Source organism: Phasianus colchicus, chromosome 10, assembly GCF_987193195.1.
Source record: "Phasianus colchicus chromosome 10, bPhaCol1.hap1.1, whole genome shotgun sequence".
NCBI lineage: Eukaryota > Metazoa > Chordata > Aves > Galliformes > Phasianidae > Phasianus > Phasianus colchicus.
The window spans coordinates 3,824,955-3,846,297 of NC_143445.1; the positions used below are offsets into that span (position 1 = coordinate 3,824,955).

Consider the following 21,343-nt stretch of genomic DNA (forward strand, 5'->3'; position numbering starts at 1 on the left):
CTCTGTGCCTGGGAAGATCGTAGAACAGATCCTCCTGGATGACATGCTTGATCACATGAGGAAAGGGCGTGTGATCCGTGACAGCCAGCACGGCTTCACCAGAGGAAGGTCGTGCTTGACCAATCTGGTGGCCTTCTATGATGGAGTGACGGCATCGGTGGACAAGGGAAAGGCGACCGATGTCATTTACCTGGACCTGAGCGAGGCCTTTGACATGGCCCCCCCCCACATCCTTATCTCCAAACTGGCGGGATGTGGATTTGATGGGTGGGCCACTCGATGGACAAGAAACTGGTTGAAAGGCCGCAGACAGAGGGTGGCCATCAATGGCTCCTTGTCCAGGTGGAGGCCGGTAAGGAGCGGCGTCCCCCAGGGGTCTGTCTTGGGACCGGTGCTCTGTAACATCTTTATCAATGACATCGATGACGGAATCGAGTGCACCCTCAGCAAGTTTGCTGACGACACCGAGCTGAGTGGTGCGATCGACACAGTTGAAGGAAAGGATGCCATTCAGAGGGACCTCGAGAGGCTAGAAAGGTGGGCCCGGGTGAACGTGATGAGGTTCAACACGGCAAAGTGCAGAGTTTTGCACTTGGGCCGGAGGAATGCCAGGCATCCCTACGGACTGGAAGGAGCGGTCCTTGAGAGCAGCCCTGTGGAGAAGGACCTGGGGGTCGTGATGGATGAAAAGCTTAACATGAGCCAGCAGTGTGCCCTTGCGGCTCGGAAGGCAAATGGGATCCTGGGCTCCATCAGCAGAGGGTGGCCAGCAGGGACAGGGAGGTGATTGTTCCCCTCTACTCTGCTCTTGTGAGGCCCCATCTGGAGTACTGCGTCCAAGTGTGGAGCCCCCAGTACAAGAAAGACAGGGAGCTGTTGGAGAGGGTCCAGAGGAGGGCCACGAAGATGATCAGGGGACTGGAGCACGTCCCCTATGAGGACAGGCTGAGGGAGCTGGGCTCGTTCAGCCTGGAGAAAAGAAGGCTGCGGGGTGAGCTCATTGCAGCCTTTCAGTACCTAAAGGGAGCCTACAAACAGGAGGGGAATCAACTCTTGCAAAGGGTGAGGGACAGCAGGACAAGGGGAAATGGTTTGAAGTTGACGGAGGGGAGATTTAGGTTGGACGTCAGGGGGAAATTCTTTGCTATGAGAGCAGTGAGGTGCTGGAAGAGCTGTGCAGAGAGGCTGTGGATGCCCCGTCCATCCCTGGAGGTGTTGAAGGCCAGGTTGGATGGGGCCCTGGGCAGCCTGGTGTGGTATGAAATGTGTCGGTTGGTGGCCCTGCGTGTGGCAGCGAGGTTGGAGCTTGATGATGGTTGAGTTCCCTTCCAACCGTGGCCATTCTGTGATTGTGTGATTGTGTGGCAGTGGTGAGAAGCCGAGAAGAGGGCTGGAGCAGGAGCATGAGGTGCCTACGGCCATCCCACCCTGGCAACGCCCGATCTCGTCCGATCTCGGAAGCTAAGCAGGGTCGGGCCTGGTTAGTACTTGGATGGGAGACCTCCTGGGAATACCGGGTGCTGTAGGCTTTTGCTGCGCCGCTTCGCTCCCGCGGGGCTGGGCGCTGCGCTGTACTTGCACAGCCGATCCGCTGCGAGCGCTCTGTTGGTGGGGGACGGCTGGGGGGACTGGGGGGGGGGGTGCTGGTTGGCGGGGGTTCGCTCTTTTAGTTGCTTTTGGAGGACAGGGAGACACGTGTGTGCGTGTGTGTGTGTGTGCGTGCGTGTGTGTGTGCGCGCGCGTGTGTGTGCGTGCACGCTTCCCGTGTGCGTGCCGTGTGCGTGCGGTGCCGTGAAGAAGGCCGCTGCAGGGCTGTTAGTGCCTCTCTGCCACGCCGCCTTGGCTAGGGTGGATGCTGGGGACGTCGTCAGCCCTCGTCAGGGTTGGGGCGGCTTGTATGCTGGGATGGGTGAGGGGCGGGGAGCCGTGGGTTCCGTAGGCTTGCGTTTTGTGTTTGTGGCTGAGCTGCTACTTTTCCCTTTCTGTGGTGGGTGGTGACTGGAGGAAGGGTCACATCACTGCCATTGACAAGAAAGGGAGCAAGGAGGACCCCGGGAACTACAGGCCGGTGAGTCTCACCTCTGTGCCTGGGAAGATCGTAGAACAGATCCTCCTGGATGACATGCTTGATCACATGAGGAAAGGGCGTGTGATCCGTGACAGCCAGCACGGCTTCACCAGAGGAAGGTCGTGCTTGACCAATCTGGTGGCCTTCTATGATGGAGTGACGGCATCGGTGGACAAGGGAAAGGCGACCGATGTCATTTACCTGGACCTGAGCAAGGCCTTTGACATGGCCCCCCCCCCACATCCTTATCTCCAAACTGGCGGGATGTGGATTTGATGGGTGGGCCACTCGATGGACAAGAAACTGGTTGAAAGGCCGCAGACAGAGGGTGGCCATCAATGGCTCCATGTCCAGGTGGAGGCCGGTAAGGAGCGGCGTCCCCCAGGGGTCTGTCTTGGGACCGGTGCTCTGTAACATCTTTATCAATGACATCGATGACGGAATCGAGTGCACCCTCAGCAAGTTTGCTGACGACACCGAGCTGAGTGTTGCGGTCGACACAGTTGAAGGAATGGATGCCATTCAGAGGGACCTCGAGAGGCTAGAAAGGTGGGCCCGGGTGAACGTGATGAGGTTCAACACGGCAAAGTGCAGAGTTTTGCACTTGGGCCGGAGGAATGCCAGGCATCCCTACGGACTGGAAGGAGCGGTCCTTGAGAGCAGCCCTGTGGAGAAGGACCTGGGGGTCGTGATGGATGAAAAGCTTAACATGAGCCAGCAGTGTGCCCTTGCGGCTCGGAAGGCAAATGGGATCCTGGGCTCCATCAGCAGAGGGTGGCCAGCAGGGACAGGGAGGTGATTGTTCCCCTCTACTCTGCTCTTGTGAGGCCCCATCTGGAGTACTGCGTCCAAGTGTGGAGCCCCCAGTACAAGAAAGACAGGGAGCTGTTGGAGAGGGTCCAGAGGAGGGCCACGAAGATGATCAGGGGACTGGAGCACGTCCCCTATGAGGACAGGCTGAGGGAGCTGGGCTTGTTCAGCCTGGAGAAAAGGCTCATTGCAGCCTTTCAGTACCTAAAGGGAGCCTACAAACAGGAGGGGAATCAACTCTTGCAAAGGGTGAGGGACAGCAGGACAAGGGGAAATGGTTTGAAGTTGACGGAGGGGAGATTTAGGTTGGACGTCAGGGGGAAATTCTTTGCTATGAGAGCAGTGAGGTGCTGGAAGAGCTGTGCAGAGAGGCTGTGGATGCCCCGTCCATCCCTGGAGGTGTTGAAGGCCAGGTTGGATGGGGCCCTGGGCAGCCTGGTGTGGTATGAAATGTGTCGGTTGGTGGCCCTGCGTGTGGCAGCGAGGTTGGAGCTTGATGATGGTTGAGTTCCCTTCCAACCGTGGCCATTCTGTGATTGTGTGATTGTGTGGCAGTGGTGAGAAGCCGAGAAGAGGGCTGGAGCAGGAGCATGAGGTGCCTACGGCCATCCCACCCTGGCAACGCCCGATCTCGTCCGATCTCGGAAGCTAAGCAGGGTCGGGCCTGGTTAGTACTTGGATGGGAGACCTCCTGGGAATACCGGGTGCTGTAGGCTTTTGCTGCGCCGCTTCGCTCCCGCGGGGCTGGGCGCTGCGCTGTACTTGCACAGCCGATCCGCTGCGAGCGCTCTGTTGGTGGGGGACGGCTGGGGGGACTGGGGGGGGGGTGCTGGTTGGCGGGGGTTCGCTCTTTTAGTTGCTTTTGGAGGACAGGGAGACACGTGTGTGCGTGTGTGTGTGTGTGTGCGCGTGTGTGTGTGCGCGCGCGTGTGTGTGCGTGCACGCTTCCCGTGTGCGTGCCGTGTGCGTGCGGTGCCGTGAAGAAGGCCGCTGCAGGGCTGTTAGTGCCGCTCTGCCACGCCGCCTTGGCTAGGGTGGATGCTGGGGACGTCGTCAGCCCTCGTCAGGGTTGGGGCGGCTTGTATGCTGGGATGGGTGAGGGGCGGGGAGCCGTGGGTTCCGTAGGCTTGCGTTTTGTGTTTGTGGCTGAGCTGCTACTTTTCCCTTTCTGTGGTGGGTGGTGACTGGAGGAAGGGTCACATCACTGCCATTGACAAGCAAGGGAGCAAGGAGGACCCCGGGAACTACAGGCCGGTGAGTCTCACCTCTGTGCCTGGGAAGATCGTAGAACAGATCCTCCTGGATGACATGCTTGATCACATGAGGAAAGGGCGTGTGATCCGTGACAGCCAGCACGGCTTCACCAGAGGAAGGTCGTGCTTGACCAATCTGGTGGCCTTCTATGATGGAGTGACGGCATCGGTGGACAAGGGAAAGGCGACCGATGTCATTTACCTGGACCTGAGCAAGGCCTTTGACATGGCCCCCCCCCACATTTTTATCTCCAAACTGGCGGGATGTGGATTTGATGGGTGGGCCACTCGATGGACAAGAAACTGGTTGAAAGGCCGCAGACAGAGGGTGGCCATCAATGGCTCCTTGTCCAGGTGGAGGCCGGTAAGGAGCGGCGTCCCCCAGGGGTCTGTCTTGGGACCGGTGCTCTGTAACATCTTTATCAATGACATCGATGACGGAATCGAGTGCACCCTCAGCAAGTTTGCTGACGACACCGAGCTGAGTGGTGCGATCGACACAGTTGAAGGAAAGGATGCCATTCAGAGGGACCTCGAGAGGCTAGAAAGGTGGGCCCGGGTGAACGTGATGAGGTTCAACACGGCAAAGTGCAGAGTTTTGCACTTGGGCCGGAGGAATGCCAGGCATCCCTACGGACTGGAAGGAGCGGTCCTTGAGAGCAGCCCTGCGGAGAAGGACCTGGGGGTCGTGATGGATGAAAAGCTTAACATGAGCCAGCAGTGTGCCCTTGCGGCTCGGAAGGCAAATGGGATCCTGGGCTCCATCAGCAGAGGGTGGCCAGCAGGGACAGGGAGGTGATTGTTCCCCTCTACTCTGCTCTTGTGAGGCCCCATCTGGAGTACTGCGTCCAAGTGTGGAGCCCCCAGTACAAGAAAGACAGGGAGCTGTTGGAGAGGGTCCAGAGGAGGGCCACGAAGATGATCAGGGGACTGGAGCACGTCCCCTATGAGGACAGGCTGAGGGAGCTGGGCTCGTTCAGCCTGGAGAAAAGAAGGCTGCGGGGTGAGCTCATTGCAGCCTTTCAGTACCTAAAGGGAGCCTACAAACAGGAGGGGAATCAACTCTTGCAAAGGGTGAGGGACAGCAGGACAAGGGGAAATGGTTTGAAGTTGACGGAGGGGAGATTTAGGTTGGACGTCAGGGGGAAATTCTTTGCTATGAGAGCAGTGAGGTGCTGGAAGAGCTGTGCAGAGAGGCTGTGGATGCCCCGTCCATCCCTGGAGGTGTTGAAGGCCAGGTTGGATGGGGCCCTGGGCAGCCTGGTGTGGTATGAAATGTGTCGGTTGGTGGCCCTGCGTGTGGCAGCGAGGTTGGAGCTTGATGATGGTTGAGTTCCCTTCCAACCGTGGCCATTCTGTGATTGTGTGATTGTGTGGCAGTGGTGAGAAGCCGAGAAGAGGGCTGGAGCAGGAGCATGAGGTGCCTACGGCCATCCCACCCTGGCAACGCCCGATCTCGTCCGATCTCGGAAGCTAAGCAGGGTCGGGCCTGGTTAGTACTTGGATGGGAGACCTCCTGGGAATACCGGGTGCTGTAGGCTTTTGCTGCGCCGCTTCGCTCCTGCGGGGCTGGGCGCTGCGCTGTACTTGCACAGCCGATCCGCTGCGAGCGCTCTGTTGGTGGGGGACGGCTGGGGGGACTGGGGGGGGGGGTGCTGGTTGGCGGGGGTTCGCTCTTTTAGTTGCTTTTGGAGGACAGGGAGACACGTGTGTGCGTGTGTGTGTGTGTGTGCGCGTGTGTGTGTGCGCGCGCGTGTGTGTGCGTGCACGCTTCCCGTGTGCGTGCCGTGTGCGTGCGGTGCCGTGAAGAAGGCCGCTGCAGGGCTGTTAGTGCCTCTCTGCCACGCCGCCTTGGCTAGGGTGGATGCTGGGGACGTCGTCAGCCCTCGTCAGGGTTGGGGCGGCTTGTATGCTGGGATGGGTGAGGGGCGGGGAGCCGTGGGTTCCGTAGGCTTGCGTTTTGTGTTTGTGGCTGAGCTGCTACTTTTCCCTTTCTGTGGTGGGTGGTGACTGGAGGAAGGGTCACATCACTGCCATTGACAAGAAAGGGAGCAAGGAGGACCCCGGGAACTACAGGCCGGTGAGTCTCACCTCTGTGCCTGGGAAGATCGTAGAACAGATCCTCCTGGATGACATGCTTGATCACATGAGGAAAGGGCGTGTGATCCGTGACAGCCAGCACGGCTTCACCAGAGGAAGGTCGTGCTTGACCAATCTGGTGGCCTTCTATGATGGAGTGACGGCATCGGTGGACAAGGGAAAGGCGACCGATGTCATTTACCTGGACCTGAGCAAGGCCTTTGACATGGCCCCCCCCCACATCCTTATCTCCAAACTGGCGGGATGTGGATTTGATGGGTGGGCCACTCGATGGACAAGAAACTGGTTGAAAGGCCGCAGACAGAGGGTGGCCATCAATGGCTCCATGTCCAGGTGGAGGCCGGTAAGGAGCGGCGTCCCCCAGGGGTCTGTCTTGGGACCGGTGCTCTGTAACATCTTTATCAATGACATCGATGACGGAATCGAGTGCACCCTCAGCAAGTTTGCTGACGACACCGAGCTGAGTGGTGCGATCGACACAGTTGAAGGAAAGGATGCCATTCAGAGGGACCTCGAGAGGCTAGAAAGGTGGGCCCGGGTGAACGTGATGAGGTTCAACACGGCAAAGTGCAGAGTTTTGCACTTGGGCCGGAGGAATGCCAGGCATCCCTACGGACTGGAAGGAGCGGTCCTTGAGAGCAGCCCTGTGGAGAAGGACCTGGGGGTCGTGATGGATGAAAAGCTTAACATGAGCCAGCAGTGTGCCCTTGCGGCTCGGAAGGCAAATGGGATCCTGGGCTCCATCAGCAGAGGGTGGCCAGCAGGGACAGGGAGGTGATTGTTCCCCTCTACTCTGCTCTTGTGAGGCCCCATCTGGAGTACTGCGTCCAAGTGTGGAGCCCCCAGTACAAGAAAGACAGGGAGCTGTTGGAGAGGGTCCAGAGGAGGGCCACGAAGATGATCAGGGGACTGGAGCACGTCCCCTATGAGGACAGGCTGAGGGAGCTGGGCTCGTTCAGCCTGGAGAAAAGAAGGCTGTGGGGTGAGCTCATTGCAGCCTTTCAGTACCTAAAGGGAGCCTACAAACAGGAGGGGAATCAACTCTTGCAAAGGGTGAGGGACAGCAGGACAAGGGGAAATGGTTTGAAGTTGACGGAGGGGAGATTTAGGTTGGACGTCAGGGGGAAATTCTTTGCTATGAGAGCAGTGAGGTGCTGGAAGAGCTGTGCAGAGAGGCTGTGGATGCCCCGTCCATCCCTGGAGGTGTTGAAGGCCAGGTTGGATGGGGCCCTGGGCAGCCTGGTGTGGTATGAAATGTGTCGGTTGGTGGCCCTGCGTGTGGCAGCGAGGTTGGAGCTTGATGATGGTTGAGTTCCCTTCCAACCGTGGCCATTCTGTGATTGTGTGATTGTGTGGCAGTGGTGAGAAGCCGAGAAGAGGGCTGGAGCAGGAGCATGAGGTGCCTACGGCCATCCCACCCTGGCAACGCCCGATCTCGTCCGATCTCGGAAGCTAAGCAGGGTCGGGCCTGGTTAGTACTTGGATGGGAGACCTCCTGGGAATACCGGGTGCTGTAGGCTTTTGCTGCGCCGCTTCGCTCCCGCGGGGCTGGGCGCTGCGCTGTACTTGCACAGCCGATCCGCTGCGAGCGCTCTGTTGGTGGGGGACGGCTGGGGGGACTGGGGGGGGGGGTGCTGGTTGGCGGGGGTTCGCTCTTTTAGTTGCTTTTGGAGGACAGGGAGACACGTGTGTGCGTGTGTGTGTGTGTGCGTGCGTGTGTGTGTGCGCGCGCGTGTGTGTGCGTGCACGCTTCCCGTGTGCGTGCCGTGTGCGTGCGGTGCCGTGAAGAAGGCCGCTGCAGGGCTGTTAGTGCCTCTCTGCCACGCCGCCTTGGCTAGGGTGGATGCTGGGGACGTCGTCAGCCCTCGTCAGGGTTGGGGCGGCTTGTATGCTGGGATGGGTGAGGGGCGGGGAGCCGTGGGTTCCGTAGGCTTGCGTTTTGTGTTTGTGGCTGAGCTGCTACTTTTCCCTTTCTGTGGTGGGTGGTGACTGGAGGAAGGGTCACATCACTGCCATTGACAAGCAAGGGAGCAAGGAGGACCCCGGGAACTACAGGCCGGTGAGTCTCACCTCTGTGCCTGGGAAGATCGTAGAACAGATCCTCCTGGATGACATGCTTGATCACATGAGGAAAGGGCGTGTGATCCGTGACAGCCAGCACGGCTTCACCAGAGGAAGGTCGTGCTTGACCAATCTGGTGGCCTTCTATGATGGAGTGACGGCATCGGTGGACAAGGGAAAGGCGACCGATGTCATTTACCTGGACCTGAGCGAGGCCTTTGACATGGCCCCCCCCCACATCCTTATCTCCAAACTGGCGGGATGTGGATTTGATGGGTGGGCCACTCGATGGACAAGAAACTGGTTGAAAGGCCGCAGACAGAGGGTGGCCATCAATGGCTCCATGTCCAGGTGGAGGCCGGTAAGGAGCGGCGTCCCCCAGGGGTCTGTCTTGGGACCGGTGCTCTGTAACATCTTTATCAATGACATCGATGACGGAATCGAGTGCACCCTCAGCAAGTTTGCTGACGACACCGAGCTGAGTGGTGCGATCGACACAGTTGAAGGAAAGGATGCCATTCAGAGGGACCTCGAGAGGCTAGAAAGGTGGGCCCGGGTGAACGTGATGAGGTTCAACACGGCAAAGTGCAGAGTTTTGCACTTGGGCCGGAGGAATGCCAGGCATCCCTACGGACTGGAAGGAGCGGTCCTTGAGAGCAGCCCTGTGGAGAAGGACCTGGGGGTCGTGATGGATGAAAAGCTTAACATGAGCCAGCAGTGTGCCCTTGCGGCTCGGAAGGCAAATGGGATCCTGGGCTCCATCAGCAGAGGGTGGCCAGCAGGGACAGGGAGGTGATTGTTCCCCTCTACTCTGCTCTTGTGAGGCCCCATCTGGAGTACTGCGTCCAAGTGTGGAGCCCCCAGTACAAGAAAGACAGGGAGCTGTTGGAGAGGGTCCAGAGGAGGGCCACGAAGATGATCAGGGGACTGGAGCACGTCCCCTATGAGGACAGGCTGAGGGAGCTGGGCTCGTTCAGCCTGGAGAAAAGAAGGCTGCGGGGTGAGCTCATTGCAGCCTTTCAGTACCTAAAGGGAGCCTACAAACAGGAGGGGAATCAACTCTTGCAAAGGGTGAGGGACAGCAGGACAAGGGGAAATGGTTTGAAGTTGACGGAGGGGAGATTTAGGTTGGACGTCAGGGGGAAATTCTTTGCTATGAGAGCAGTGAGGTGCTGGAAGAGCTGTGCAGAGAGGCTGTGGATGCCCCGTCCATCCCTGGAGGTGTTGAAGGCCAGGTTGGATGGGGCCCTGGGCAGCCTGGTGTGGTATGAAATGTGTCGGTTGGTGGCCCTGCGTGTGGCAGCGAGGTTGGAGCTTGATGATGGTTGAGTTCCCTTCCAACCGTGGCCATTCTGTGATTGTGTGATTGTGTGGCAGTGGTGAGAAGCCGAGAAGAGGGCTGGAGCAGGAGCATGAGGTGCCTACGGCCATCCCACCCTGGCAACGCCCGATCTCGTCCGATCTCGGAAGCTAAGCAGGGTCGGGCCTGGTTAGTACTTGGATGGGAGACCTCCTGGGAATACCGGGTGCTGTAGGCTTTTGCTGCGCCGCTTCGCTCCTGCGGGGCTGGGCGCTGCGCTGTACTTGCACAGCCGATCCGCTGCGAGCGCTCTGTTGGTGGGGGACGGCTGGGGGGACTGGGGGGGGGGGTGCTGGTTGGCGGGGGTTCGCTCTTTTAGTTGCTTTTGGAGGACAGGGAGACACGTGTGTGCGTGTGTGTGTGTGTGTGCGCGTGTGTGTGTGCGCGCGCGTGTGTGTGCGTGCACGCTTCCCGTGTGCGTGCCGTGTGCGTGCGGTGCCGTGAAGAAGGCCGCTGCAGGGCTGTTAGTGCCTCTCTGCCACGCCGCCTTGGCTAGGGTGGATGCTGGGGACGTCGTCAGCCCTCGTCAGGGTTGGGGCGGCTTGTATGCTGGGATGGGTGAGGGGCGGGGAGCCGTGGGTTCCGTAGGCTTGCGTTTTGTGTTTGTGGCTGAGCTGCTACTTTTCCCTTTCTGTGGTGGGTGGTGACTGGAGGAAGGGTCACATCACTGCCATTGACAAGAAAGGGAGCAAGGAGGACCCCGGGAACTACAGGCCGGTGAGTCTCACCTCTGTGCCTGGGAAGATCGTAGAACAGATCCTCCTGGATGACATGCTTGATCACATGAGGAAAGGGCGTGTGATCCGTGACAGCCAGCACGGCTTCACCAGAGGAAGGTCGTGCTTGACCAATCTGGTGGCCTTCTATGATGGAGTGACGGCATCGGTGGACAAGGGAAAGGCGACCGATGTCATTTACCTGGACCTGAGCAAGGCCTTTGACATGGCCCCCCCCCACATCCTTATCTCCAAACTGGCGGGATGTGGATTTGATGGGTGGGCCACTCGATGGACAAGAAACTGGTTGAAAGGCCGCAGACAGAGGGTGGCCATCAATGGCTCCATGTCCAGGTGGAGGCCGGTAAGGAGCGGCGTCCCCCAGGGGTCTGTCTTGGGACCGGTGCTCTGTAACATCTTTATCAATGACATCGATGACGGAATCGAGTGCACCCTCAGCAAGTTTGCTGACGACACCGAGCTGAGTGGTGCGATCGACACAGTTGAAGGAAAGGATGCCATTCAGAGGGACCTCGAGAGGCTAGAAAGGTGGGCCCGGGTGAACGTGATGAGGTTCAACACGGCAAAGTGCAGAGTTTTGCACTTGGGCCGGAGGAATGCCAGGCATCCCTACGGACTGGAAGGAGCGGTCCTTGAGAGCAGCCCTGTGGAGAAGGACCTGGGGGTCGTGATGGATGAAAAGCTTAACATGAGCCAGCAGTGTGCCCTTGCGGCTCGGAAGGCAAATGGGATCCTGGGCTCCATCAGCAGAGGGTGGCCAGCAGGGACAGGGAGGTGATTGTTCCCCTCTACTCTGCTCTTGTGAGGCCCCATCTGGAGTACTGCGTCCAAGTGTGGAGCCCCCAGTACAAGAAAGACAGGGAGCTGTTGGAGAGGGTCCAGAGGAGGGCCACGAAGATGATCAGGGGACTGGAGCACGTCCCCTATGAGGACAGGCTGAGGGAGCTGGGCTCGTTCAGCCTGGAGAAAAGAAGGCTGTGGGGTGAGCTCATTGCAGCCTTTCAGTACCTAAAGGGAGCCTACAAACAGGAGGGGAATCAACTCTTGCAAAGGGTGAGGGACAGCAGGACAAGGGGAAATGGTTTGAAGTTGACGGAGGGGAGATTTAGGTTGGACGTCAGGGGGAAATTCTTTGCTATGAGAGCAGTGAGGTGCTGGAAGAGCTGTGCAGAGAGGCTGTGGATGCCCCGTCCATCCCTGGAGGTGTTGAAGGCCAGGTTGGATGGGGCCCTGGGCAGCCTGGTGTGGTATGAAATGTGTCGGTTGGTGGCCCTGCGTGTGGCAGCGAGGTTGGAGCTTGATGATGGTTGAGTTCCCTTCCAACCGTGGCCATTCTGTGATTGTGTGATTGTGTGGCAGTGGTGAGAAGCCGAGAAGAGGGCTGGAGCAGGAGCATGAGGTGCCTACGGCCATCCCACCCTGGCAACGCCCGATCTCGTCCGATCTCGGAAGCTAAGCAGGGTCGGGCCTGGTTAGTACTTGGATGGGAGACCTCCTGGGAATACCGGGTGCTGTAGGCTTTTGCTGCGCCGCTTCGCTCCCGCGGGGCTGGGCGCTGCGCTGTACTTGCACAGCCGATCCGCTGCGAGCGCTCTGTTGGTGGGGGACGGCTGGGGGGACTGGGGGGGGGGGTGCTGGTTGGCGGGGGTTCGCTCTTTTAGTTGCTTTTGGAGGACAGGGAGACACGTGTGTGCGTGTGTGTGTGTGTGCGTGCGTGTGTGTGTGCGCGCGCGTGTGTGTGCGTGCACGCTTCCCGTGTGCGTGCCGTGTGCGTGCGGTGCCGTGAAGAAGGCCGCTGCAGGGCTGTTAGTGCCTCTCTGCCACGCCGCCTTGGCTAGGGTGGATGCTGGGGACGTCGTCAGCCCTCGTCAGGGTTGGGGCGGCTTGTATGCTGGGATGGGTGAGGGGCGGGGAGCCGTGGGTTCCGTAGGCTTGCGTTTTGTGTTTGTGGCTGAGCTGCTACTTTTCCCTTTCTGTGGTGGGTGGTGACTGGAGGAAGGGTCACATCACTGCCATTGACAAGCAAGGGAGCAAGGAGGACCCCGGGAACTACAGGCCGGTGAGTCTCACCTCTGTGCCTGGGAAGATCGTAGAACAGATCCTCCTGGATGACATGCTTGATCACATGAGGAAAGGGCGTGTGATCCGTGACAGCCAGCACGGCTTCACCAGAGGAAGGTCGTGCTTGACCAATCTGGTGGCCTTCTATGATGGAGTGACGGCATCGGTGGACAAGGGAAAGGCGACCGATGTCATTTACCTGGACCTGAGCGAGGCCTTTGACATGGCCCCCCCCCACATCCTTATCTCCAAACTGGCGGGATGTGGATTTGATGGGTGGGCCACTCGATGGACAAGAAACTGGTTGAAAGGCCGCAGACAGAGGGTGGCCATCAATGGCTCCATGTCCAGGTGGAGGCCGGTAAGGAGCGGCGTCCCCCAGGGGTCTGTCTTGGGACCGGTGCTCTGTAACATCTTTATCAATGACATCGATGACGGAATCGAGTGCACCCTCAGCAAGTTTGCTGACGACACCGAGCTGAGTGGTGCGATCGACACAGTTGAAGGAAAGGATGCCATTCAGAGGGACCTCGAGAGGCTAGAAAGGTGGGCCCGGGTGAACGTGATGAGGTTCAACACGGCAAAGTGCAGAGTTTTGCACTTGGGCCGGAGGAATGCCAGGCATCCCTACGGACTGGAAGGAGCGGTCCTTGAGAGCAGCCCTGTGGAGAAGGACCTGGGGGTCGTGATGGATGAAAAGCTTAACATGAGCCAGCAGTGTGCCCTTGCGGCTCGGAAGGCAAATGGGATCCTGGGCTCCATCAGCAGAGGGTGGCCAGCAGGGACAGGGAGGTGATTGTTCCCCTCTACTCTGCTCTTGTGAGGCCCCATCTGGAGTACTGCGTCCAAGTGTGGAGCCCCCAGTACAAGAAAGACAGGGAGCTGTTGGAGAGGGTCCAGAGGAGGGCCACGAAGATGATCAGGGGACTGGAGCACGTCCCCTATGAGGACAGGCTGAGGGAGCTGGGCTCGTTCAGCCTGGAGAAAAGAAGGCTGCGGGGTGAGCTCATTGCAGCCTTTCAGTACCTAAAGGGAGCCTACAAACAGGAGGGGAATCAACTCTTGCAAAGGGTGAGGGACAGCAGGACAAGGGGAAATGGTTTGAAGTTGACGGAGGGGAGATTTAGGTTGGACGTCAGGGGGAAATTCTTTGCTATGAGAGCAGTGAGGTGCTGGAAGAGCTGTGCAGAGAGGCTGTGGATGCCCCGTCCATCCCTGGAGGTGTTGAAGGCCAGGTTGGATGGGGCCCTGGGCAGCCTGGTGTGGTATGAAATGTGTCGGTTGGTGGCCCTGCGTGTGGCAGCGAGGTTGGAGCTTGATGATGGTTGAGTTCCCTTCCAACCGTGGCCATTCTGTGATTGTGTGATTATGTGGCAGTGGTGAGAAGCCGAGAAGAGGGCTGGAGCAGGAGCATGAGGTGCCTACGGCCATCCCACCCTGGCAACGCCCGATCTCGTCCGATCTCGGAAGCTAAGCAGGGTCGGGCCTGGTTAGTACTTGGATGGGAGACCTCCTGGGAATACCGGGTGCTGTAGGCTTTTGCTGCGCCGCTTCGCTCCCGCGGGGCTGGGCGCTGCGCTGTACTTGCACAGCCGATCCGCTGCGAGCGCTCTGTTGGTGGGGGACGGCTGGGGGGACTTGGGGGGGGGGTGCTGGTTGGCGGGGGTTCGCTCTTTTAGTTGCTTTTGGAGGACAGGGAGACACGTGTGTGCGTGTGTGTGTGTGTGTGCGCGTGTGTGTGTGCGCGCGCGTGTGTGTGCGTGCACGCTTCCCGTGTGCGTGCCGTGTGCGTGCGGTGCCGTGAAGAAGGCCGCTGCAGGGCTGTTAGTGCCTCTCTGCCACGCCGCCTTGGCTAGGGTGGATGCTGGGGACGTCGTCAGCCCTCGTCAGGGTTGGGGCGGCTTGTATGCTGGGATGGGTGAGGGGCGGGGAGCCGTGGGTTCCGTAGGCTTGCGTTTTGTGTTTGTGGCTGAGCTGCTACTTTTCCCTTTCTGTGGTGGGTGGTGACTGGAGGAAGGGTCACATCACTGCCATTGACAAGAAAGGGAGCAAGGAGGACCCCGGGAACTACAGGCCGGTGAGTCTCACCTCTGTGCCTGGGAAGATCGTAGAACAGATCCTCCTGGATGACATGCTTGATCACATGAGGAAAGGGCGTGTGATCCGTGACAGCCAGCACGGCTTCACCAGAGGAAGGTCGTGCTTGACCAATCTGGTGGCCTTCTATGATGGAGTGACGGCATCGGTGGACAAGGGAAAGGCGACCGATGTCATTTACCTGGACCTGAGCAAGGCCTTTGACATGGCCCCCCCCCACTTTCTTATCTCCAAACTGGCGGGATGTGGATTTGATGGGTGGGCCACTCGATGGACAAGAAACTGGTTGAAAGGCCGCAGACAGAGGGTGGCCATCAATGGCTCCATGTCCAGGTGGAGGCCGGTAAGGAGCGGCGTCCCCCAGGGGTCTGTCTTGGGACCGGTGCTCTGTAACATCTTTATCAATGACATCGATGACGGAATCGAGTGCACCCTCAGCAAGTTTGCTGACGACACCGAGCTGAGTGGTGCGATCGACACAGTTGAAGGAAAGGATGCCATTCAGAGGGACCTCGAGAGGCTAGAAAGGTGGGCCCGGGTGAACGTGATGAGGTTCAACACGGCAAAGTGCAGAGTTTTGCACTTGGGCCGGAGGAATGCCAGGCATCCCTACGGACTGGAAGGAGCGGTCCTTGAGAGCAGCCCTGCGGAGAAGGACCTGGGGGTCGTGATGGATGAAAAGCTTAACATGAGCCAGCAGTGTGCCCTTGCGGCTCGGAAGGCAAATGGGATCCTGGGCTCCATCAGCAGAGGGTGGCCAGCAGGGACAGGGAGGTGATTGTTCCCCTCTACTCTGCTCTTGTGAGGCCCCATCTGGAGTACTGCGTCCAAGTGTGGAGCCCCCAGTACAAGAAAGACAGGGAGCTGTTGGAGAGGGTCCAGAGGAGGGCCACGAAGATGATCAGGGGACTGGAGCACGTCCCCTATGAGGACAGGCTGAGGGAGCTGGGCTCGTTCAGCCTGGAGAAAAGAAGGCTGCGGGGTGAGCTCATTGCAGCCTTTCAGTACCTAAAGGGAGCCTACAAACAGGAGGGGAATCAACTCTTGCAAAGGGTGAGGGACAGCAGGACAAGGGGAAATGGTTTGAAGTTGACGGAGGGGAGATTTAGGTTGGACGTCAGGGGGAAATTCTTTGCTATGAGAGCAGTGAGGTGCTGGAAGAGCTGTGCAGAGAGGCTGTGGATGCCCCGTCCATCCCTGGAGGTGTTGAAGGCCAGGTTGGATGGGGCCCTGGGCAGCCTGGTGTGGTATGAAATGTGTCGGTTGGTGGCCCTGCGTGTGGCAGCGAGGTTGGAGCTTGATGATGGTTGAGTTCCCTTCCAACCGTGGCCATTCTGTGATTGTGTGATTGTGTGGCAGTGGTGAGAAGCCGAGAAGAGGGCTGGAGCAGGAGCATGAGGTGCCTACGGCCATCCCACCCTGGCAACGCCCGATCTCGTCCGATCTCGGAAGCTAAGCAGGGTCGGGCCTGGTTAGTACTTGGATGGGAGACCTCCTGGGAATACCGGGTGCTGTAGGCTTTTGCTGCGCCGCTTCGCTCCCGCGGGGCTGGGCGCTGCGCTGTACTTGCACAGCCGATCCGCTGCGAGCGCTCTGTTGGTGGGGGACGGCTGGGGGGACTTGGGGGGGGGGTGCTGGTTGGCGGGGGTTCGCTCTTTTAGTTGCTTTTGGAGGACAGGGAGACACGTGTGTGCGTGTGTGTGTGTGTGTGCGCGTGTGTGTGTGCGCGCGCGTGTGTGTGCGTGCACGCTTCCCGTGTGCGTGCCGTGTGCGTGCGGTGCCGTGAAGAAGGCCGCTGCAGGGCTGTTAGTGCCTCTCTGCCACGCCGCCTTGGCTAGGGTGGATGCTGGGGACGTCGTCAGCCCTCGTCAGGGTTGGGGCGGCTTGTATGCTGGGATGGGTGAGGGGCGGGGAGCCGTGGGTTCCGTAGGCTTGCGTTTTGTGTTTGTGGCTGAGCTGCTACTTTTCCCTTTCTGTGGTGGGTGGTGACTGGAGGAAGGGTCACATCACTGCCATTGACAAGAAAGGGAGCAAGGAGGACCCCGGGAACTACAGGCCGGTGAGTCTCACCTCTGTGCCTGGGAAGATCGTAGAACAGATCCTCCTGGATGACATGCTTGATCACATGAGGAAAGGGCGTGTGATCCGTGACAGCCAGCACGGCTTCACCAGAGGAAGGTCGTGCTTGACCAATCTGGTGGCCTTCTATGATGGAGTGACGGCATCGGTGGACAAGGGAAAGGCGACCGATGTCATTTACCTGGACCTGAGCGAGGCCTTTGACATGGCCCCCCCCCACATCCTTATCTCCAAACTGGCGGGATGTGGATTTGATGGGTGGGCCACTCGATGGACAAGAAACTGGTTGAAAGGCCGCAGACAGAGGGTGGCCATCAATGGCTCCATGTCCAGGTGGAGGCCGGTAAGGAGCGGCGTCCCCCAGGGGTCTGTCTTGGGACCGGTGCTCTGTAACATCTTTATCAATGACATCGATGACGGAATCGAGTGCACCCTCAGCAAGTTTGCTGACGACACCGAGCTGAGTGGTGCGGTCGACACAGTTGAAGGAAAGGATGCCATTCAGAGGGACCTCGAGAGGCTAGAAAGGTGGGCCCGGGTGAACGTGATGAGGTTCAACACGGCAAAGTGCAGAGTTTTGCACTTGGGCCGGAGGAATGCCAGGCATCCCTACGGACTGGAAGGAGCGGTCCTTGAGAGCAGCCCTGTGGAGAAGGACCTGGGGGTCGTGATGGATGAAAAGCTTAACATGAGCCAGCAGTGTGCCCTTGCGGCTCGGAAGGCAAATGGGATCCTGGGCTCCATCAGCAGAGGGTGGCCAGCAGGGACAGGGAGGTGATTGTTCCCCTCTACTCTGCTCTTGTGAGGCCCCATCTGGAGTACTGCGTCCAAGTGTGGAGCCCCCAGTACAAGAAAGACAGGGAGCTGTTGGAGAGGGTCCAGAGGAGGGCCACGAAGATGATCAGGGGACTGGAGCACGTCCCCTATGAGGACAGGCTGAGGGAGCTGGGCTCGTTCAGCCTGGAGAAAAGAAGGCTGCGGGGTGAGCTCATTGCAGCCTTTCAGTACCTAAAGGGAGCCTACAAACAGGAGGGGAATCAACTCTTGCAAAGGGTGAGGGACAGCAGGACAAGGGGAAATGGTTTGAAGTTGACGGAGGGGAGATTTAGGTTGGACGTCAGGGGGAAATTCTTTGCTATGAGAGCAGTGAGGTGCTGGAAGAGCTGTGCAGAGAGGCTGTGGATGCCCCGTCCATCCCTGGAGGTGTTGAAGGCCAGGTTGGATGGGGCCCTGGGCAGCCTGGTGTGGTATGAAATGTGTCGGTTGGTGGCCCTGCGTGTGGCAGCGAGGTTGGAGCTTGATGATGGTTGAGTTCCCTTCCAACCGTGGCCATTCTGTGATTGTGTGATTGTGTGGCAGTGGTGAGAAGCCGAGAAGAGGGCTGGAGCAGGAGCATGAGGTGCCTACGGCCATCCCACCCTGGCAACGCCCGATCTCGTCCGATCTCGGAAGCTAAGCAGGGTCGGGCCTGGTTAGTACTTGGATGGGAGACCTCCTGGGAATACCGGGTGCTGTAGGCTTTTGCTGCGCCGCTTCGCTCCCGCGGGGCTGGGCGCTGCGCTGTACTTGCACAGCCGATCCGCTGCGAGCGCTCTGTTGGTGGGGGACGGCTGGGGGGACTGGGGGGGGGGTGCTGGTTGGCGGGGGTTCGCTCTTTTAGTTGCTTTTGGAGGACAGGAAGACACGTGTGTGCGTGTGTGTGTGTGTGTGCGCGTGTGTGTGTGCGCGCGCGTGTGTGTGCGTGCACGCTTCCCGTGTGCGTGCCGTGTGCGTGCGGTGCCGTGAAGAAGGCCGCTGCAGGGCTGTTAGTGCCTCTCTGCCACGCCGCCTTGGCTAGGGTGGATGCTGGGGACGTCGTCAGCCCTCGTCAGGGTTGGGGCGGCTTGTATGCTGGGATGGGTGAGGGGCGGGGAGCCGTGGGTTCCGTAGGCTTGCGTTTTGTGTTTGTGGCTGAGCTGCTACTTTTCCCTTTCTGTGGTGGGTGGTGACTGGAGGAAGGGTCACATCACTGCCATTGACAAGAAAGGGAGCAAGGAGGACCCCGGGAACTACAGGCCGGTGAGTCTCACCTCTGTGCCTGGGAAGATCGTAGAACAGATCCTCCTGGATGACATGCTTGATCACATGAGGAAAGGGCGTGTGATCCGTGACAGCCAGCACGGCTTCACCAGAGGAAGGTCGTGCTTGACCAATCTGGTGGCCTTCTATGATGGAGTGACGGCATCGGTGGACAAGGGAAAGGCGACCGATGTCATTTACCTGGACCTGAGCAAGGCCTTTGACATGGCCCCCCCCCACTTTCTTATCTCCAAACTGGCGGGATGTGGATTTGATGGGTGGGCCACTCGATGGACAAGAAACTGGTTGAAAGGCCGCAGACAGAGGGTGGCCATCAATGGCTCCATGTCCAGGTGGAGGCCGGTAAGGAGCGGCGTCCCCCAGGGGTCTGTCTTGGGACCGGTGCTCTGTAACATCTTTATCAATGACATCGATGACGGAATCGAGTGCACCCTCAGCAAGTTTGCTGACGACACCGAGCTGAGTGGTGCGATCGACACAGTTGAAGGAAAGGATGCCATTCAGAGGGACCTCGAGAGGCTAGAAAGGTGGGCCCGGGTGAACGTGATGAGGTTCAACACGGCAAAGTGCAGAGTTTTGCACTTGGGCCGGAGGAATGCCAGGCATCCCTACGGACTGGAAGGAGCGGTCCTTGAGAGCAGCCCTGCGGAGAAGGACCTGGGGGTCGTGATGGATGAAAAGCTTAACATGAGCCAGCAGTGTGCCCTTGCGGCTCGGAAGGCAAATGGGATCCTGGGCTCCATCAGCAGAGGGTGGCCAGCAGGGACAGGGAGGTGATTGTTCCCCTCTACTCTGCTCTTGTGAGGCCCCATCTGGAGTACTGCGTCCAAGTGTGGAGCCCCCAGTACAAGAAAGACAGGGAGCTGTTGGAGAGGGTCCAGAGGAGGGCCACGAAGATGATCAGGGGACTGGAGCACGTCCCCTATGAGGACAGGCTGAGGGAGCTGGGCTCGTTCAGCCTGGAGAAAAGAAGGCTGCGGGGTGAGCTCATTGCAGCCTTTCAGTACCTAAAGGGAGCCTACAAACAGGAGGGGAATCAACTCTTGCAAAGGGTGAGGGACAGCAGGACAAGGGGAAATGGTTTGAAGTTGACGGAGGGGAGATTTAGGTTGGACGTCAGGGGGAAATTCTTTGCTATGAGAGCAGTGAGGTGCTGGAAGAGCTGTGCAGAGAGGCTGTGGATGCCCCGTCCATCCCTGGAGGTGTTGAAGGCCAGGTTGGATGGGGCCCTGGGCAGCCTGGTGTGGTATGAAATGTGTCGGTTGGTGGCCCTGCGTGTGGCAGCGAGGTTGGAGCTTGATGATGGTTGAGTTCCCTTCCAACCGTGGCCATTCTGTGATTGTGTGATTGTGTGGCAGTGGTGAGAAGCCGAGAAGAGGGCTGGAGCAGGAGCATGAGGTGCCTACGGCCATCCCACCCTGGCAACGCCCGATCTCGTCCGATCTCGGAAGCTAAGCAGGGTCGGGCCTGGTTAGTACTTGGATGGGAGACCTCCTGGGAATACCGGGTGCTGTAGGCTTTTGCTGCGCCGCTTCGCTCCCGCGGGGCTGGGCGCTGCGCTGTACTTGCACAGCCGATCCGCTGCGAGCGCTCTGTTGGTGGGGGACGGCTGGGGGGACTGGGGGGGGGGTGCTGGTTGGCGGGGGTTCGCTCTTTTAGTTGCTTTTGGAGGACAGGGAGACACGTGTGTGCGTGTGTGTGTGTGTGTGCGCGTGTGTGTGTGCGCGCGCGTGTGTGTGCGTGCACGCTTCCCGTGTGCGTGCCGTGTGCGTGCGGTGCCGTGAAGAAGGCCGCTGCAGGGCTGTTAGTGCCTCTCTGCCACGCCGCCTTGGCTAGGGTGGATGCTGGGGACGTCGTCAGCCCTCGTCAGGGTTGGGGCGGCTTGTATGCTGGGATGGGTGAGGGGCGGGGAGCCGTGGGTTCCGTAGGCTTGCGTTTTGTGTTTGTGGCTGAGCTGCTACTTTTCCCTTTCTGTGGTGGGTGGTGACTGGAGGAAGGGTCACATCACTGCCATTGACAAGAAAGGGAGCAAGGAGGACCCCGGGAACTACAGGCCGGTGAGTCTCACCTCTGTGCCTGGGAAGATCGTAGAACAGATCCTCCTGGATGACATGCTTGATCACATGAGGAAAGGGCGTGTGATCCGTGACAGCCAGCACGGCTTCACCAGAGGAAGGTCGTGCTTGACCAATCTGGTGGCCTTCTATGATGGAGTGACGGCATCGGTGGACAAGGGAAAGGCGACCGATGTCATTTACCTGGACCTGAGCAAGGCCTTTGACATGGCCCCCCCCCACTTTCTTATCTCCAAACTGGCGGGATGTGGATTTGATGGGTGGGCCACTCGATGGACAAGAAACTGGTTGAAAGGCCGCAGACAGAGGGTGGCCATCAATGGCTCCATGTCCAGGTGGAGGCCGGTAAGGAGCGGCGTCCCCCAGGGGTCTGTCTTGGGACCGGTGCTCTGTAACATCTTTATCAATGACATCGATGACGGAATCGAGTGCACCCTCAGCAAGTTTGCTGACGACACCGAGCTGAGTGGTGCGATCGACACAGTTGAAGGAAAGGATGCCATTCAGAGGGACCTCGAGAGGCTAGAAAGGTGGGCCCGGGTGAACGTGATGAGGTTCAACAC

General features: G+C 59.1%; 10 non-coding genes across 10 annotated transcripts; all 10 read left to right on the top strand.

Moving 5' to 3' along the window:
- Nucleotides 1-1,410: 1,410 nt before the first annotated feature.
- LOC149916531 (5S ribosomal RNA) lies at nucleotides 1,411-1,529 on the top strand. The gene has a single exon (XR_016469875.1). It is a non-coding gene; the product is annotated as a 5S ribosomal RNA (ribosomal RNA).
- A 1,946-nt stretch (nucleotides 1,530-3,475) lies between these two features.
- On the top strand, nucleotides 3,476-3,594 carry LOC149916532 (5S ribosomal RNA). Its single transcript, XR_016469876.1, has one exon. It is a non-coding gene; the product is annotated as a 5S ribosomal RNA (ribosomal RNA).
- A 1,959-nt stretch (nucleotides 3,595-5,553) lies between these two features.
- Nucleotides 5,554-5,672, top strand: LOC149916533 (5S ribosomal RNA). The gene has a single exon (XR_016469877.1). It is a non-coding gene; the product is annotated as a 5S ribosomal RNA (ribosomal RNA).
- Nucleotides 5,673-7,632: 1,960 nt separating this feature from the next.
- Nucleotides 7,633-7,751, top strand: LOC149916534 (5S ribosomal RNA). Its single transcript, XR_016469878.1, has one exon. It is a non-coding gene; the product is annotated as a 5S ribosomal RNA (ribosomal RNA).
- Nucleotides 7,752-9,711: 1,960 nt separating this feature from the next.
- On the top strand, nucleotides 9,712-9,830 carry LOC149916535 (5S ribosomal RNA). The gene has a single exon (XR_016469879.1). It is a non-coding gene; the product is annotated as a 5S ribosomal RNA (ribosomal RNA).
- A 1,960-nt stretch (nucleotides 9,831-11,790) lies between these two features.
- LOC149916536 (5S ribosomal RNA) lies at nucleotides 11,791-11,909 on the top strand. Its single transcript, XR_016469880.1, has one exon. It is a non-coding gene; the product is annotated as a 5S ribosomal RNA (ribosomal RNA).
- A 1,960-nt stretch (nucleotides 11,910-13,869) lies between these two features.
- On the top strand, nucleotides 13,870-13,988 carry LOC149916537 (5S ribosomal RNA). Its single transcript, XR_016469881.1, has one exon. It is a non-coding gene; the product is annotated as a 5S ribosomal RNA (ribosomal RNA).
- A 1,960-nt stretch (nucleotides 13,989-15,948) lies between these two features.
- Nucleotides 15,949-16,067, top strand: LOC149916538 (5S ribosomal RNA). Its single transcript, XR_016469882.1, has one exon. It is a non-coding gene; the product is annotated as a 5S ribosomal RNA (ribosomal RNA).
- Nucleotides 16,068-18,027: 1,960 nt separating this feature from the next.
- LOC149916539 (5S ribosomal RNA) lies at nucleotides 18,028-18,146 on the top strand. The gene has a single exon (XR_016469883.1). It is a non-coding gene; the product is annotated as a 5S ribosomal RNA (ribosomal RNA).
- Nucleotides 18,147-20,105: 1,959 nt separating this feature from the next.
- On the top strand, nucleotides 20,106-20,224 carry LOC149916540 (5S ribosomal RNA). The gene has a single exon (XR_016469884.1). It is a non-coding gene; the product is annotated as a 5S ribosomal RNA (ribosomal RNA).
- The last annotated feature ends 1,119 nt before the right edge of the window (nucleotides 20,225-21,343 follow it).